The following is a 16,603-nucleotide window of genomic DNA, read 5'->3' as shown; positions in this document are numbered from 1 at the left end:
GGACATAGTTTAATATATGGTGAAGGAAAAAAGACAGTGGTGAAATAAGTGTCCTTATACACATTCTACTGCTGTGCCTCTTTCAGCATACTCTAAAGAGGTTTTTTTTCTTTCCCTTTACATGTCTCTCTCTGATGTTTAAGCTTAGAATAATAATTGGAAATGTTTTCAGTGATCTTAAATTGCTAGAACAAAATCTATAGAGATGTTTGTCTTGGGGAGCTGCTCTACTGTAGTGTCTAGTACAGTGGTCTTACAGGAGTCCCTCCGAGAGAACCTAATTCAGTGCTGCAATGTCTTCTATATACTGTCTGACCGGTCAAGAGAAACGCATTCCCAACATGAGTGTTGTCTGGTTCTCAGGTAGCACAGTGTGTAAACTTGAAGGCCTCTAAAGCTGGACGAAAACAGGGGATGAGAAGTTTCTCTTTTTGCTATTGAGCATCTCTGAATAGAGGAAGTATTAGAAGATGCTGCTTCTGGCTTTTCACTTCAATGTATTGGTGATCTGGAGTTCCCTCAAGCAATCAACTTATTCAAGCTTATCTGATAGTAGGTAAGATTAAATGGTTTGGGTATTCCATTTCCACAATGCTGGTCTATATACCACTCTTGGAAATGGGCTAGCAACAGCCATGGTTTAACACAAATATCATTTTCATCCTAGAGATGGGCATTGCCTAGAAAGGTTTTGGTGCATACTTGAAGATATGTAATATCTATGCATAATAATGAGTTGACATTTTTCGGACATGTTAGCACGACACTCTACCATTACAGTAATCTAAGCCAAATAAAATTGGGATGTAAAAATAATAAATGTGAGCAAAGTTTCTGATTTTCAGCACTGTTGATGTTTTACAAATCCCAGTGGCTTGTTGACTGCTTTGTGACATCAGCTTCTTCCTGAGGCTTCTGAAGACAGGAAAGAACCCCATATTTCATGTAGCTTGCTGTTTAATAAAGTGCCATTGGAGGGGGAAAGCACAGTTTCTGCTTGACCCCTGCTGGCAATCTGCTTATATTCCAAGATGCTTCTGAATGGACCATCTGAAGAGTGAAGAGGTGGAGTAAGAATACTGTCCAAAGATCGAGTCTGTCTCAAATGTGCACCAAGTTTGACTGAAGTCAGTGGGAGCAGCTGGCAAAAATGATTTGCATTTTTTTTTTACTCATTCTTCAATTGGCTGGCTTATCATTTCTAGTCCTTGGAACTATTTGTCATGTCTACGGTCAGACATGTGGATCTCTGATGGGCCTCTTCAGTCATGCAGACTCACCAGTGACTTCGCTCTTTTCTGGAAGACTGTCATCTTTGTGTTGAGGCACTGCTGCTGATCCTGAGTTTTTCGTCGCACTTGAGCAGCTATCAAACATATTTAGTATATCAATTTAGCAGGATATGCCTAAGAAATCTCAGTTTACTACACCCCTTGAGTGGAAAGTAGCAGGTGACATTACTACACTCATTAAACAGTAGAGGGAGCTAACAAGCTTTACAGCCTGAGTTAAGTTCAAATGCTGTTAAAATCAAATGCTGAGTCCTTTTGTGAGAGTCATTTCTCATGTCATATCAATTTCAAACTTTAAAGGGCTGTTTAACATGATTTCCACGTTATTCAGACATGGGTTGGGGTGTATGCATTCATAATGCGAGTCACTTCCTGGGGGTAAGGGGATTAGCGGTGCAATAAGATTTGTTGTTATTAAGTAAAACTAAAAATCTTTTGCTTCCTGTCAGTATACAATTAAAGATTTTAGGGGATAGGGGGAGTTTAATAGTTCTATATTTCTTGCTGCTAGTGTAGTCTTCTAGTTCTTAAACTAGTGTTGTTTCAATCACTATTGAAACAAATAGCTTTTAAACTAGGCATCGGTAGTCAGCTCTGCAATGAGAGGTCAGAATCACACCCGTTTTATATAGGTGAGCAAGCTAAGATACAAGAAGTGCTCAAGTAACTTGGGGATATACAGGGATATACAGTGAGGCAGTGGCAGAGTAACCCATTAATCCATGCCTTTTTAATAGTGTGTTTTCCTGTAATACTGAGGAGACGCTTGGAAACACATGATCGGCTTTATTGCATGGTTCACTGAGCAGAGTTATTATGTGCCACTGTAACAGAAATAAAGGCTGTCATGCTCTGGCCCTGTTGTGGTGGATCTAGGCAGGATAGAAGGAAGGGAATATCATTTATCCCCAAGTAATATGGAGAGAGGAGGCACCAAGGATGGAATTTTTAAGAGTGCCTATGTGCTATAGGAATTGAGACTTGTGCTCTTAAACTGTCACGGCCTTCTGAAAATGCCAATCCGAATGACCTGTCCACGGTCCCAGAAATCTGTGTCTCTGGCTAGGAGCTGAGCTTTGCTCACTGGAGTTCAGTGTTTTACTATAGAACCATGTTTTCTATGTTTGAGAAGGACTGGTGCGCGTGCCGCACGTGTAAATGCAGTGCTTGCTGAAATGAGAGTGCTATAGACATGCTGGCTTCTGCTCCAAAGCCCAAACCTCATTTAATAAATGAATACAGCTTTTCTGGCAACTAAGAGTTCTCTCTTTAGTGGAGCTTGTCATATCAATCTTTGGTCAAAATGGTTTCCAACGGGATATCACCTTTGCACAACCTGAGGTACAGGTCACTTCAATGCTCCCCTTTTGTGGGCTCTCTGGCTTGGCTCCAGGAAACCACTGAAGCATGTGCTTAACTTTAAGCCTGTGAAGAGTCCCACTAAAGTCAAATTGAAGATAGGTGCGTGCTTAAGTGCTTTGTTGGATAAGGGCCAGAGTCATGGAGCTTGTAGCAGAGAGCCTGTATTCCCTATGCTCCTCCTAATCCTCTTCTTGCTGCTCTCTTTCATCATCTCCTGTTCTTGCCCTGCACTTTCCCACTGCCCTCTATGTGCGGAACAAGAAAGCACAGTAAAAAGAGATGAAAAGGCAAGAGAATGGAAGCACACGGAAATTCAGTCCCTTGTCTGACTTCTGCTTTGTTCCCCATCCTCCATGCTTTTCACACGTGTCCTTCAAAGTAATACTCTCTCTCCCTCCAGTCCCCCCCAAAGCAGAGAATTGTCTGAATTTCCTAGCCTCCAAGTCTGGCTCTTCTGGCTTTGCTCTGCGGCATATCCCAATGACCTTCACATTAACTGCATTTTTAAATTTCAATAAAATTTTCTCCCGGATGATGCTAGGCATTGAAGTAGAATAGGTGACAACTAAAGGGGAAAATAAGATTAGACGGACCATTTGAAACTTCTCTTCCCCTCTACCTTGCTCAACATCCGCTCTCTTGTGAGGTATTTTGCTAATGTGGCTGTCGCCAAAATGTGCTTCAGGGTTAGTGAAACCTGAATTTCTCCTGCAAAAAACCAAGCAAGAGTTTTTGAGGTGAGAAGACGAACCACCTATTGGACAAAAGACTTTACTGTAAAGAGCAAACACTTTTTCCCTCCTTCTCTCTGTTTTGCAGTCTCTCTTACCAAACTCTGCGCCGGTCTCTACTACCATAGAGTGCTGTTGCCTTGGGTGCGTGGTGGTGCCCTAGTATAGCTTTCTGGCATAGAAGTGCTCTTCATTTTGCAGTGCAAAGTGCTAGTAGGTTTATGATGCTGCATATGTTGGGAAGAGGGTGGAAAGAAAGTGACAATGGCGCTGGGTCTATGTATGTTTAACTGGGCGCCAAGTGTAGCTGTCTGCCTTTCCTGGGAGACAGAGCTTCCCCCCCACCCCGCTCCCGTGCCTAGCGGTCTCCTGCAGTGCGTGCGTGTCTGCTGCTCGCATTTTTATAAGCTGGGCAGACAGAAGTGTGCTTCAGAAACATTCCTGAAAAATGGAGGGTGTCGTGTAGAATTAATTAAAGCCTTGCGTAATTGCTAATGAAGGATGGCTGCTAAGATAAACAGGGCTTTAGTTGCACCTCTGATACCAAAGGGCTGAACGTGTAATACTGAAGCAGTTACTGGAGCTTGAGAAACAACTGTGGTAGAGCAAAGATCTCAGTATGACATTTGCCAAACTTCATTCCCTCCAAAGAGACTTCTTAAATCCCTGGGCTACCAGATTAGATGTTGTCCAAGGTTAGCAGCCAGATGTTTCTCAGCTGTTGGACTGATTTCCAGCTGAGACCAAATGAGCGGCTATCCAACATGTAAGTATTAATATAAACATCGTAGAGGCCTAGCCTTGAGCAAGCCATTAAAAACTTCCCACGATCCTATGAGTGATGCTGGCTTCCTTGGAGAGCATCAGTATTTTGTATATCGCACTTGAATATCCTGCGTGGGTCAGACTTGGGCTGCCACCTGCTAATGCGGTGTTTGGGCCCGGCCTCCCCCTTGTTCTCGTGGCGCCAGAGCCGTGCGGTCCCTGGAATTTGATTATTTGTGTTAGCAGATAATTTAGGCCAGAAGGCTTAGAGTGCTCCCTTCATTCTCTGGATGTCGTCATGCTTCCCAGCAAAAAACAATCCCAGGTCCTGTGTCGCTTCCTCCCCCCACCAGATACAACAAAACTGCTTTCAACTTTGCTCCTTGAAAGAGTCACTGTCAACTAGTTTTCAGCCTGTTGTTCAGGTTTTGTGGAAACACTGCCTGAAGGGAAGGATTTGACCAAATCTTACGTGAAAAAAACTTAATGATTTTTTTTTACAAAATCCAGGAAAATGAAAAATAAAAGCAAATACTTCCCTGAAGTGTTATGAGCTGCACACCTTTGTGCACAGCAGCTAGGGCACAAGGAGCAGTTCACCCATTGCCCCCTGTTCTGTTGGAATGAAATGAAAGTCAAAACCTTTAAATAACTTTGTAATAACTGTGAGCGTTATAAACTCTTTCAGCAAGATTTTAATGTTTTGTGTTACTCTTGCACTGAATAGTACCTTATACCACAAAAAGTCCCATTAAAGTTGATGGGCTTCTAACCTGTAGCATAAAGTACTAGTCGAGGAGGGGTAAATGCATTCTAGGATGGACTTAAGAAAGGAGCTTGTGCCTCTGAAGTATTGGTGTGTGGTGTACGATGGAGGATGCAATGTTGGTCTCCTTATTTTAAGCTGCCACATCGCACTAAGCAGTTGTACGTTCACTTACTGTTATTTCTCCATGTAAGCAATGGCCTGTGATCATAGGGGTATTACATGATCAGAAGTACGCAGGGAGGTACCCCCAAGAGGGTTTCTCTGAGCCTGATTCTGGTACCTTCGCTTGCACTAAGTACCTGCCGTGCTCGGTAGATTAAGCTGCTTGTCAAAGGGTTAGAGATTGGGTCCTCAATTAAAATGTGTTCCTCCCCTGCAGTATTTGAAAGCCACTGTGCTAGGTCACCAGTACAAAGATCAACATGGCCAAATGAAAAATAATTTGGAATTGGAAGCGTCCATTTGAGACATCTTCGTTCTGCATGTTCGGCATCTGCCACCCTCACTGCTGAATTGAGTTTTCTTTCTGTGTTGCCTGTCGCCTCTGTTTCTGGTGCTACAAAAATCTAAAATACTGGTACTAAAGTTTGTCTCGCTGCACGTCAAACAGGAGCTACTCCAATTTAAATCCATCATTTAATTTACTAAAAACCAAACAACCCTCCCCCCCCGAGCATGCAAGCCTTAGCTTTGACTCAAGATCCTCATTCAAATGTTACTGTTGCTACAGAGCGCTGTGTGAGGGAAGAGGGTTTTAATGAATGAACTGTGTTTCCTTTAGGAAGGCGTCCCTTCAATTAGTTTTTTCTATTAAGTGGCCTCTGCTTTTATTATTCCCTTCTTTGGGAAAGGGTATAATTTTGCATGTTGCTATGAGATTTTCGGTTGTTTACATAGTGCGCGCTTGATCCACAGATTGAATCCATCATGTTGATAGCCTTGTGACATTTTTACATGGGTGAACATTTCCTGTTAAACCATAATTACCTTAATAAAGAAAGCGAGCTCAAGAAGTAAGGATTTTTAAACTGACTTTTCAAAGTGGGACTGTAGTCCAATCCCTTTAAATGCTGTTGTTTGAATCAATCGGATCCAATTACAAATGCAGGATTTATTTACCTTCAGCTCAGAAATGTGCCTAATAACCTTTCTGAAGCTTTCAGCTATTGAGAGGGAGTAAATATCATGAGAAATTGTGTCTTCATTTTTTTTATATTATATAATCCACAGTTGACAATTGTCCCTCTGGCAGGTTACAACTTAAAGTCTAAAGATACAGGGTGTTTTCCATAGCTCTCTGTTTTCCATAGCTCTTACTCAGCTTTCCCTTTGATTCATAATTTATCCTAATAGCTCTTACTCAGCTTTCCCTTTGATTCATGCTTTATCCTCCCAGCCAATTCATTTTATAGTGTGTTAAAATTAGAAAGCTGGAATAAAAGACAAGTCAGCATCAGCCATTCCCTGCAGCCGGGGGGGCGTATTGCAGGGGCTTCTATGCATGCACCAACCTGACACCACCTTGAAAGATGATTGCACCCCCTTTGTCCTGCCTGGGATTCGGGGGGGTGAGTGTATTTGCTGTGGGTTCTCTCCTCTGCTTTTTAACACATCTGAGCTGGGTATATCACTGTTTTCCTTTTCTCCTCTAACAGAACATCTCAATCAGAGATCACTGGAGTCAATAGAAAGGCTGCCATTGACTGCAGTGGGCTTTGGATCAGGCCCAGAGATTTTATCTCTCTTAAAATATGTGAGCGAACGTAGCGTTCGTGACAATGAAGGATTAATGGCATAGGTCTGAGGCATTGTGGTGCAGGGAGGTGTTGTGTGTAAGCTTCCCTGCACAACGGCTCCCAGTGTTTCATGATCCTGACCTATGCTCCCTCCTGTAATTCCAACCGTTGGTCCTCACCAACTTCTGGCAACGTACCGCAATGCATCCTGAATTGCCCGCTGCTTTTCTAATCCTCATCCCCTGGCACATCTTTTTGACCCCCGGCGCCTCCTGTGAGCAGAGCTGGCCAGTCATTTCGGCCAGGAACAGACGTTACACTTTTACCGGTATCGGTGCTTGGAAACCGTCTAAATCCATAACAGAGCAGAAGTTTGGTGCGCACGGGATGATTTGAAAATGGCAGAGGCTGGTCTACCATTTGCCCCCTACCACCAACAAAGGATGAATGTATGTTCTGCTCTCTACCGATCTAAACTACACCGCTTACAGAAAACCACGTAACTTAGATGGATTCTGCCTCAGGCTTTTTGAATGTCTGTATCTAGCCTTCCTGTATTGCACACAAGGCTCTTTTTTTGGCATTAATTATCCTTCCTGTTTAATTCAGTCTTTTTTGCTTGTGGGGGGAGATGGGTTTCCAAACAGGCTATGAAACTGTCCCATGTTAAGATTGCTGTGGTAGCTGATGCTTTCTGAATGGAGAGATCTGTATGCTCCTAAGCAGTATCCTTCCCACTTGTGGGCTAAGGGAAGTTATGCTGTTATATGTCATTTATTTTGTAATTCTCTTTCATCCAGAAAGAGAAATACAAATCCTTGGAGGAGTGAGAAGAGCATCACTTGACCTTGGATCTAACTCGCAAAATAGTTGTGAAACAACAGGTTTGGTGATACGAATTCTCATGAAGCAAAGGCTCCATTTATGGCCTAGGTTGGAAGGTCAGCAGATTCAGAGGCCTTCTCTTCCTGAAAAGCCTCAGGGTTTGAATGGTTTTAGATCTTGACCTGGAATCTGGGCTCAATGGAAGTCTCGGTGTTTGTCTACCCTCATTACTTAGATGATCTCTGGAGAGAAGTTGAGACACCGGTCTGAAGAGCAGACGGTCCAGGCAAGAAGGATGGCTTTTCATTAAAATTTATTTGGGCAGCTGATATCAGTGATAGTCGACAGAGCATGGATCACTCTTGCAGTAGGTTCTCTGCACTGTCTTGTGCTGCAGGTTAAGTGCTCAAATATAAATAATTTTTCTTCAAGCCAATTAAAAAATGGACTCAGATCTCACTGGGTAAATCTACACATGTTATTAGTATGGAGCATATTGCACTGAGTAGATGCGGTGACTTTATTGTGGAGCTAATTTGGCAATTCCAGAGTAAATGTCTCATGTAGACGCACCATCTATGTCATAGTGGGGATAGGCCACCAATTAGGCAGTTTCCCACTGAATCCACAACTGAAGCTTGTGTGTTGCATAGCAACATTAGGTTTGGGTCAGGACTTTGCAGCTGATACATGACTTGATTAATCAAGAAAGGAAGGGAATTAATCATTATATTTATTTTATATTATTATAATCGATGCTTCTTGATGCAGGTTACATAAAATGAATCTTGTCGAACTAATCTGGTATTGCTTTAAGGATATTATAAAGCTGGTTGATAGAAGGTGTTAGTGGTGATACTTAGATTTCTGGAAGGCTTTTGACTAGTTCCTGCCCAACATTTTGATTAGGAAATCAGAATGACACTAAATCAACAGATTAAAAACTGGCTAACTGATAAGGCTTAAATGTGTCCGAGTCAACTGTGTACGTATCTTCCTCAAGCCAAAATGCTTCTCATGACATGCTGTAAGGATCAGTTCTGAAGCTCACACTGTTTCAGGAAATGTTAAGTTGTCACTGATGATAACACTTGTGGATGACACAAAGATAGTAGAGGAAGTAACTAATGAAGAGTACATGACACGAATCCAGAGCGAATGGATGGCTTGGTGAGCCGAGTACAAGCAAACAATGCTCAGGAACAAAGAGTATAGGAGATACTTACTGTATGGGTGGTGTACTTGGTACACCTGACAAAGGGACTTTGATGCCAAAAGCTTGCAGAAAAGGACATTTTTCTTGCGATTTCCCAGTTGGTTCAATAAAAAGTATCATTTTGGAAACAAGAGTTCTAATTTTTTGTATGTCTTATTGTTTTGGGTGCTGTTCTGGGATGCCATCACTCCAAAAAGCACCAGGGGAAGCCTGATGGATGATTAGCTGAACATGAGCTTCCAGCATAAGATGGCTAAAAGGCTAGTGCACACTCTGGGGAGCATCCAGCAGTGCTAGAAAGGATATCTCATCACAGCCCTTGGCTCTGGTGTCGGTGTTGCTAGAATATTGGTTCTTTTGGTGTCCTGAGTTCAAGACAAGTGTTCAGAAACTTGGGATGGTTTGAAGAAAATCCAAGAGTAGGCAGAGACACCTGAAGAATAAGCTCCTTCCATTTTTCACTTGTCTGTTTATCTGAGCAAAGAGAAGGGGACAGGCAGATTTGATCACAGTTTGTGAATGTGTAGAAGGAATAGCCATGTGATAGTAGAGGGCTCCGTTGACAAGCTGGCCAAAGTCTAAGGCTGTGCAATGGTTGGAAATTGAAGCTGGATGAATTCAGACTAGAAGCAAGTTGCAAATTCTTAAGAGTGTGCAGAAATGAACATGAAAGCAACTTAGCAACGGCTGCAGTGGAGGCTTTAGTCCCGGACTGTATAAATCAAGACTGGATGTTTTTCTGAAAGCATTGCTGTAGGTGAAACAGGACTTAATCCTAGGATGGACTCTGACCTGTGTTCTGCAAGGCATCAGAGTAGTTTTATACTCTGTGAAAGTCACCTTCACCTTTTCTGTCCCAAAGCACACACCACCACTGGAGGAAAGGGGGTTCTGTGGCTGGACATCAGGTCCTTGCAGTGTTTTTCAGGGCTACCAAATACCTGGCACTGTAAATGCTGCATTTAGCATTGTACAAATCTCACTGTAATGAACAGCAAAGATTCAGAGAAAAACCTCTCATCACTGTAAGACCCCTTCCAGGTGCCTTGCTGAGGTCTTCACTAAGGCATCATCCAAAAATATCATGAGTCTTGCTGAGTCTTGCTCACCCTGAGGCAGGGTGAACCAAATTCATACATGCTGTGACTCCTTTACTTTCAGTAAGGTTGCACCAGGGATGAATTATTGCTGCTGGTTTCAGTAGAAAAGTAACACAGTCTAGTACAGTGGTCCTCAACCCTTTTAAACTAAGGCTCCCCCTTGCAACTAGCTTTCACTCATTTTCTGACAACAACAAAATAATAGAGCAATTTCTCTGTTTTAGAGAAGACCATGGCAGGTCAGAATGGCTTCGACAGTTTGGATTCCCATCCAAAATCTCTGGGTTTATCTTGTGACTCATGTGTAGGTGTTCCCTTACCTAACAGGTGTTTGCCATGCCACCCTGGTGGAAAATCACTGGTCTAATAGACTGGACACAAAGCAGGGAGTTGGTCTCATTCCTGGCTCCACCATCACCTGCTGTGTGATGTTGGATATGTCTCTTCGCTACTCTGTGTTCCAGTTTCCCCTCCTGCCTTGCGTGTCTCGTACCTATTCACATTGTGAGCTCTTTGGGGCAGAGGCTGTCTGTGCACCGTGGCCACCATGATGGGGCTCTGTTTAAAGAAGGGCTACAAAGGCTTCTGTAATACAAACAGACCCTTCCTTATTTCTTACAGGTTTGAGTAATGCAAGAGGAACTGGATCCTTATTTTAGTTCTGAGAAGCCTGGGTGTCATTGTCACGTCTCAACAGTAACGACGCAAGCAGTACTTACTTTTTAAGGGTGGGATCTTGTGTGAAAAGTATATAAAAACATGCCTAGAGATGTAGACTCAGGTGCATATGGTTTATGAGTGCACTCAGCCATTGTTGATGTTCTTGCTTACTGCCTTTTTAAATGTCAGATCCTCAACTGTCTTGGGTTTTAGGAACTACTCCAATTTTACATGGCAAATTTGTGAGCTAGATTCTGCTCACAGCATTCAGCTGGAGTAACTTTGTTACTGTCACTGCATGTAACTGAGACCAGGAGAGAACGGTGGCTTTTATACAGTACATGCCTGTATATACTGTATACTTGTATAGAACTTTAAAAAAAGAGAGGGAGAAACAAACCATTGAGACTTTATTAACTGCGAGTGATCTAATAACGTGGCGCGCTCCCAACCATTTTCATCCTGGGGTCTGCATGCTGCTGGCTAAGCAGAGCCATGTTGGTTTCTGCAGCTCCCCTGGTTACATTCTCCATAATTGATTACAGCCCCGTACAGGAATTTCTGGACCCTTGTTCTTTACAATCATTCCCCAAACATTCTCAGTAATCCCGCATCCCCCTGTGCTGATTAGCCTTTGTGCATCTTGGAGCTGCCTCCCGCCGGGACGGAAAGAGAAAACAGAGCCTTGGAACTTGTTCCTGGGGTTCCTTTTAATCCCATTGATTACTTGAGAGCTGTGGAGATGCTGTGTCAATAACCCTGTTAAATATGACAGCTGATTTTTCACAATGGTGTTTTTACATGTTGTTTGTCACTAAGCCAACTCTCCACCGCAGAGCTCCTCGACTGCTGTCACTCAGTGTATTAAACCACCACTTGCTGCTTTTTTATTTCCAGAGGGAGAGGGAAATCAGCGATGTGAAGTGCCTGCGAGAGAGGCTGCGCTGTTCGACTTCTGGTTCATGTGACTTGCTGGATTGATGCCCTTGGAAACTGAAAAAAGCTGCTTCCCCTTAGAACAGGTACAGCGCTGAGAGTGAAAGCACAAGGTTGCTCCTCTCTTCCCTCCTGCCTGCACCCTGTGCTGGAGGACTGAAATTGCCGATACAGGGGTGGGCTTTTCCTGGCGTGCCAGGTGGAGACCCCCAAACTCACTTCACACCAGCCACCAAAGGCTTGGAGGAGGTTAATGGCTTCTGGTTATGGCCAGCCTAGGTGGGTTGGCAGCAGGTGGAGGGCTCCATAGCTCCCCCCTCCAACCTGAACCAGTATCTTTGTTCTTAGCAATGGGGTTACATTGCAAAATTATGATTGGCAATTGAATGTCTTCCAAATCCAGGGGGTTGCTCAGATCTGGGATGACACTTGGCCGCCTTTCAAAGTCATGGTGGCATCCAGGCTTTTTATACTTTGAGAAATTCTTGGTGGGAAAAGGATGCTGTTTAACTGAAAAGAAAAAATCAATGTCTTTTTCTCTGCATACCATAGCAAAGGCATTACTCCTAAATGGAAAATTTTGAGCTAGAAGCTGGGCTGTATGTTTCCAATCATCCAGTTTCCTTGCACCTCTTGTTCACTTTTTAGCCCTTCCAATTTATTTTTAATGGCCCTGACACCCTTGTTTATAATAATAAACAGCAAGCACGTGGACACAATGAAAGTGTTTCAGGTTCAAGTGTTTTTAATAGCCTTGCAGCAAAAAATAGAACAAATCCTTCTAAATCTGGTGAAACACGATGAAGACTATCTCCTGCTGCACTGAAATATGATTTCAGAATTGCTGCTGTGAAAATACAGCCTGAGATAGCTAGCATTTCATTGCTTTGACTCCCGGCCAACCTTTTCAGACAAGACCCCCCTTTGTATCACACACAACTCTGATTTCCATGTTACAGTGCTTTTGTCTTCCAGTTGTAACCTGATTTAACCAAACAAAGGACAAGGTGATAGATGAAGACATAATATTATTGGTTTAAATAGGCAAAATGCTTAAAATGGTGTGGAAAATAGCAAGTGTTAAAGGGTGGGCCATATGCAGAGTTGTTTGGGCATGCGCTGGTATTGAGTTGGAACCTATATATGGCTATGCTGGTGATGTTATATGGTACAGCTAGCAATGGTGGGAGTCCTAGTGGAAAAAAGGCACGTGCGTTTCCACCACCTTGCCAGCCACTCCTGTGCAGAGCAGATGGCATGGTGGGTTTCAGGGTGTGGAGTTAGGAGAGCCTTAATTCACAGGCTCTGTTGCATTTCCTCCTCTGTAACAAGGGGATGCTGCCAATATAATACATTGATTTCCTGTGAAACGAGAAGGAGGCTCCTGGACTTGCAACTGCTAATGTTAACTCTGAATTTGGCCCTAAGATCACACGGGGGGGGTTCACAACTGTTTTGGTTCTAGTGAAATGCCTGCAGAGCAGCAGAATCCGAGCAAGAGGTGGGTTAATCTCTAGCTGGGATCCTGCAGTTTGGGACAGCAGAGTTCAGAAAGCCTCTCTGGACTCATCCGGCCATACTGTACTCAGTTATGTAAATCATTATTGTCTATTTTCAAGAGTTTAACAAATCTGAGAGATTCATTGTTTACAAAAGAAAGGAGTCAGGCAGGCCTCTGAGCACCCTAAGCAAGCTCGTGGCTTTGATTCAAGAGAGGTTCCCTAAAAACATTACCCAGGAAAGCAGCTAGTGTTACAATGACAGTGGAAGTTAGCAATGGGTATCTACAGACCAGGTAAACCTGCCATGGCCAAACTCGGCAGCCAGGTACTCTGATACTGTTGTCTTGTGAGTCCAGTGTAAAAAATGCAGTGAAGTAAATCTTGGGCCTGCTTGAGCCTGGGCGGTGGCATTGTGGATGAGGCCCTGAGATCAGTGGCAGGTGGCAAGGCAGCGTAGGTAGCAAGGATCTGTCAGGTCATGGATGCAACATATGCTACGGACCAGAGTGAGGCAGATGTTGCTGGCTTCAAGATTGAATTTGGACCGCAGGGTGTTGGCAACAGTGAACATGTCAGATTAAATAACATGTTTGTGTCTCTGGAGGCTGCTTAGCTCCCCTGGACGGACGGACGGATGGACGGACACACACACACACACACACACACACGGCCTCGCCCTGCCATTTCTGCACTTGCTTTCCTCACCTGTGAATAGCAGGCATTTGGCCTTTTCCACTTACACCAGCCTCTCTCAAGCACTCATGGAAAACCTGTTACCCCCATGTGCATGAGAGCAGGGTGGTACCCACAGACCAGGTTTCCTCCTCTCCATTAAAACCAAAGTGAGACACTGGGGAATGAATCTCCGGTTCCTCCCACCATGTCACTGCAAAGAGGCTGAGGCAGGACTTGCTTCCCTGCAGTAAAGCCCAACAGACTGACACGTATGCCAGTGGCTCTGTAACAGCAGTGGGCCACCGTTTTACCTCCTAGGCCAGTGATTCTCAACCAGGCTGTCCAAGGCACCCTGGGGTGCCTTGAGATCTTTTCAAGAGTGCCATGGGGTGCCAGGCAATGTTAGCACTGTTAGGTATGCAAGCATAATTCATAAAATAAACCCAGAGATTTCCAACAGGAAACCAGAGTGTTAAAATATTCTGATCTGCGCTTAGCTTTCACTCATCTCTTGACTACAGAAAAAGAAAAAGGCAGGTTTTCTGTTGCAGAGATCTCGGAGAATTCTGACCTGCTGTGATCTTTCTGATTTTTTTTTTTTTGCAACAGAAGAGTTGCAAACTTTTCTGTTATTTTTCTGTAATCACAAAAGGAGTGCCAACGGAGAGCTGGCATTGTCCATGGGCTCCACTCAGGTGCAGCGTGGCTGGAAGTCTACCAGTCCTCTCTGAGTGCCCAGGTCTAGTCTTTGCTGGGCAGAGTTAAGATTGCAGTTGTCATTAAGTTGGCACCTGCACCCCATCTGAGCCGTCCTCACTTGTTGGCATCCTCAAGCTTTGGCTGTTGCTGGCGCTATTGTAACTCGCTCATTCTTGGAAGCTCCCATGCACTGAATTCCCAGAGAGGGACTTGCAGCCTCAGCTCCTGCTTGACAGAGGTCTGCATCTGGGTTACAAAATATTGAAATGGAGCCATCATTTTTAAGAAATGTCGATGGGGGCCGGGGGAGGAGCGAGCCAGCAGCTGAGCCGATTCCTGTGCCCTCCAGCCCTGCGCATTCCCTCCCCAATACTGAATGGATTAGCTCCCCGCTGTGTGACCGATTTCACAAGCTGAGTTAAACAGTGTGAAAGGTCTGGTCAGCAGGAGCCGGGCTCCTGCTTTCCCACTGTGCTGGTGTAAGGGTCACAGACCTTCCAATGAATTAAAGGACAAAATGCCTTTTATCAAGACCCCCAGACTAGTAGCAGCTCTTTGAAAAGGGCCCAAAGAGAATAATTTTTGAGTTTCGTCAGGAATGTAGCCTGTAAAAAAAAAAAAGAGAATGTCCCATTCCAACCTGCAAACGTCCTGTAGCCGCTTAGTCTGTGTAAAACGATCTCTCTATTAGTTCTGGCATTCCATAAATATTCCACATGGCAGCTTGCGCCCTTATTTACTGAGGCAGAGTCGGTGGTCAAGTGTCCAGATAGGCACTGCCCAGCAAAACAGCTATCCGACACGTGTGTGGAGAGTAGCTACTAGACCCTGTCGTCTTGTGCTCCGGACAGCCGACAGCTGTGGGGTCCACTGTAAATGTAACATCCAAGCAAATGTTTCTTTCCAAGCACTCTTTTGTGATGTATTTCCAGCTGCTTCTGATTAGGGTGAAGACTGATTTAGGTAGAAGATAAGAGCACCCAAAGCAGCATTGCTACTGAATGCAAGGAAAGGGCCTGGTATCGTGAGCTGCAGAGAGGTCCTTGTATGATGCTGAAAGACCGCAATGAGGACAGAAGCAGGCTGAGGTGCAGCTGAGGGGGATCTGTGGCTTTCAGCAGTTTGTGGGCAGACGTGACATCTCTATGACACCCCCCACTTCTAGATACCTTAATATACCAGACTGTCCACCAGTCTAAAGCAAGGAGGAAACTTCGTGGTACCAGCAGAGACTTGTTCTCTAGAAAGATGCTGGGAAAGCAGATCAAGGCTATTATAAAAGTCTGAATAGAGAGCAACTTAAATAATACAGCTGGAATGAAGTAGGATTCATACCAGTGCAGCTGGGGGGAGGCGTCTAGTGCAGGATATTTCTGTGGACTCTGCTGGGAATCAAAATGCAGAGCCCCCACCCCTCCCATCATGGCAATGGACCTGGTGCATCAAGGGGCAGCTTCAGTTGACTCATGGTGAGCAAGCTTAGCTTACGTCACTGCAAAATCCTTAAACTCTGTTTATTTGCAGCCAGGAAATAAGCAGCAGTCACACTCAAATAAATCAGAGTTGACGTGGCATCTGGAAGGACGTGCAGGCCAAGTACCAGCTCTGGTGGGATCAGCTACATGTGGCCCATCTTCCTAGGACTAACAATGTCAGCGAAGTTACACCAGGGATAGACTGCACCCAGGAGGCTGATGTGATCGTGTGGGTTATTTGATATTCGTGCTGGTAGTGATTCAGCAGTTTATGAGATGAATTCCTGTGGAGTTGGCAGCCTTGTGCTTTTGTGATAAGAATAGTTTGAACACAGGTTGTGTGAAGTCGTTGCAGCAGAATCCAAGGAGGTCAGGGTAGAAGAAGTTTCGTTATTTCGGTTATAAGCTCGTTGGGGCAGAGATGGACTTTTGATTTTCTGCGTATACTGTATCTAGAGCAATGAGCTTCTGCTTTGCTTGGCCCTTTAGGAGAGACCACCATGAGAGTCTCAGAATAATTAGCAAGCATATTCCTTTAATGTTTCCTTCCCTTTCAACCTGAGTGAAAGCAAATGCTAAATGCTGAATTTTAACTATTGAAAATGAAGAGGGTTTTATTTGAAAATAGGCTGTTTTCACTCAGCAGTACGTTGAGGAAAAAACAGTGAAACATCTTCGGTATCTTGAATGTCAGTGTTTTGTTCTCCTGAAGCTATTATGCTGCACTGAAGTGTAATGTTCTTGATTTCATGTTTCTGTGTAAAAACAGCCCCTTGGGGAAAGGTTCACAACAGACTCACTCCTTCAAATTGCATCATGGCCTAAGTTGAAAGTGTGAATTTGGTTTTGCTGTACGTAAA

Source organism: Alligator sinensis, unplaced genomic scaffold, assembly GCF_000455745.1.
Source record: "Alligator sinensis unplaced genomic scaffold, ASM45574v1 scaffold115_1, whole genome shotgun sequence".
NCBI classification, from domain to species: domain Eukaryota; kingdom Metazoa; phylum Chordata; order Crocodylia; family Alligatoridae; genus Alligator; species Alligator sinensis.
This window is presented reverse-complemented; position numbering follows the sequence as displayed.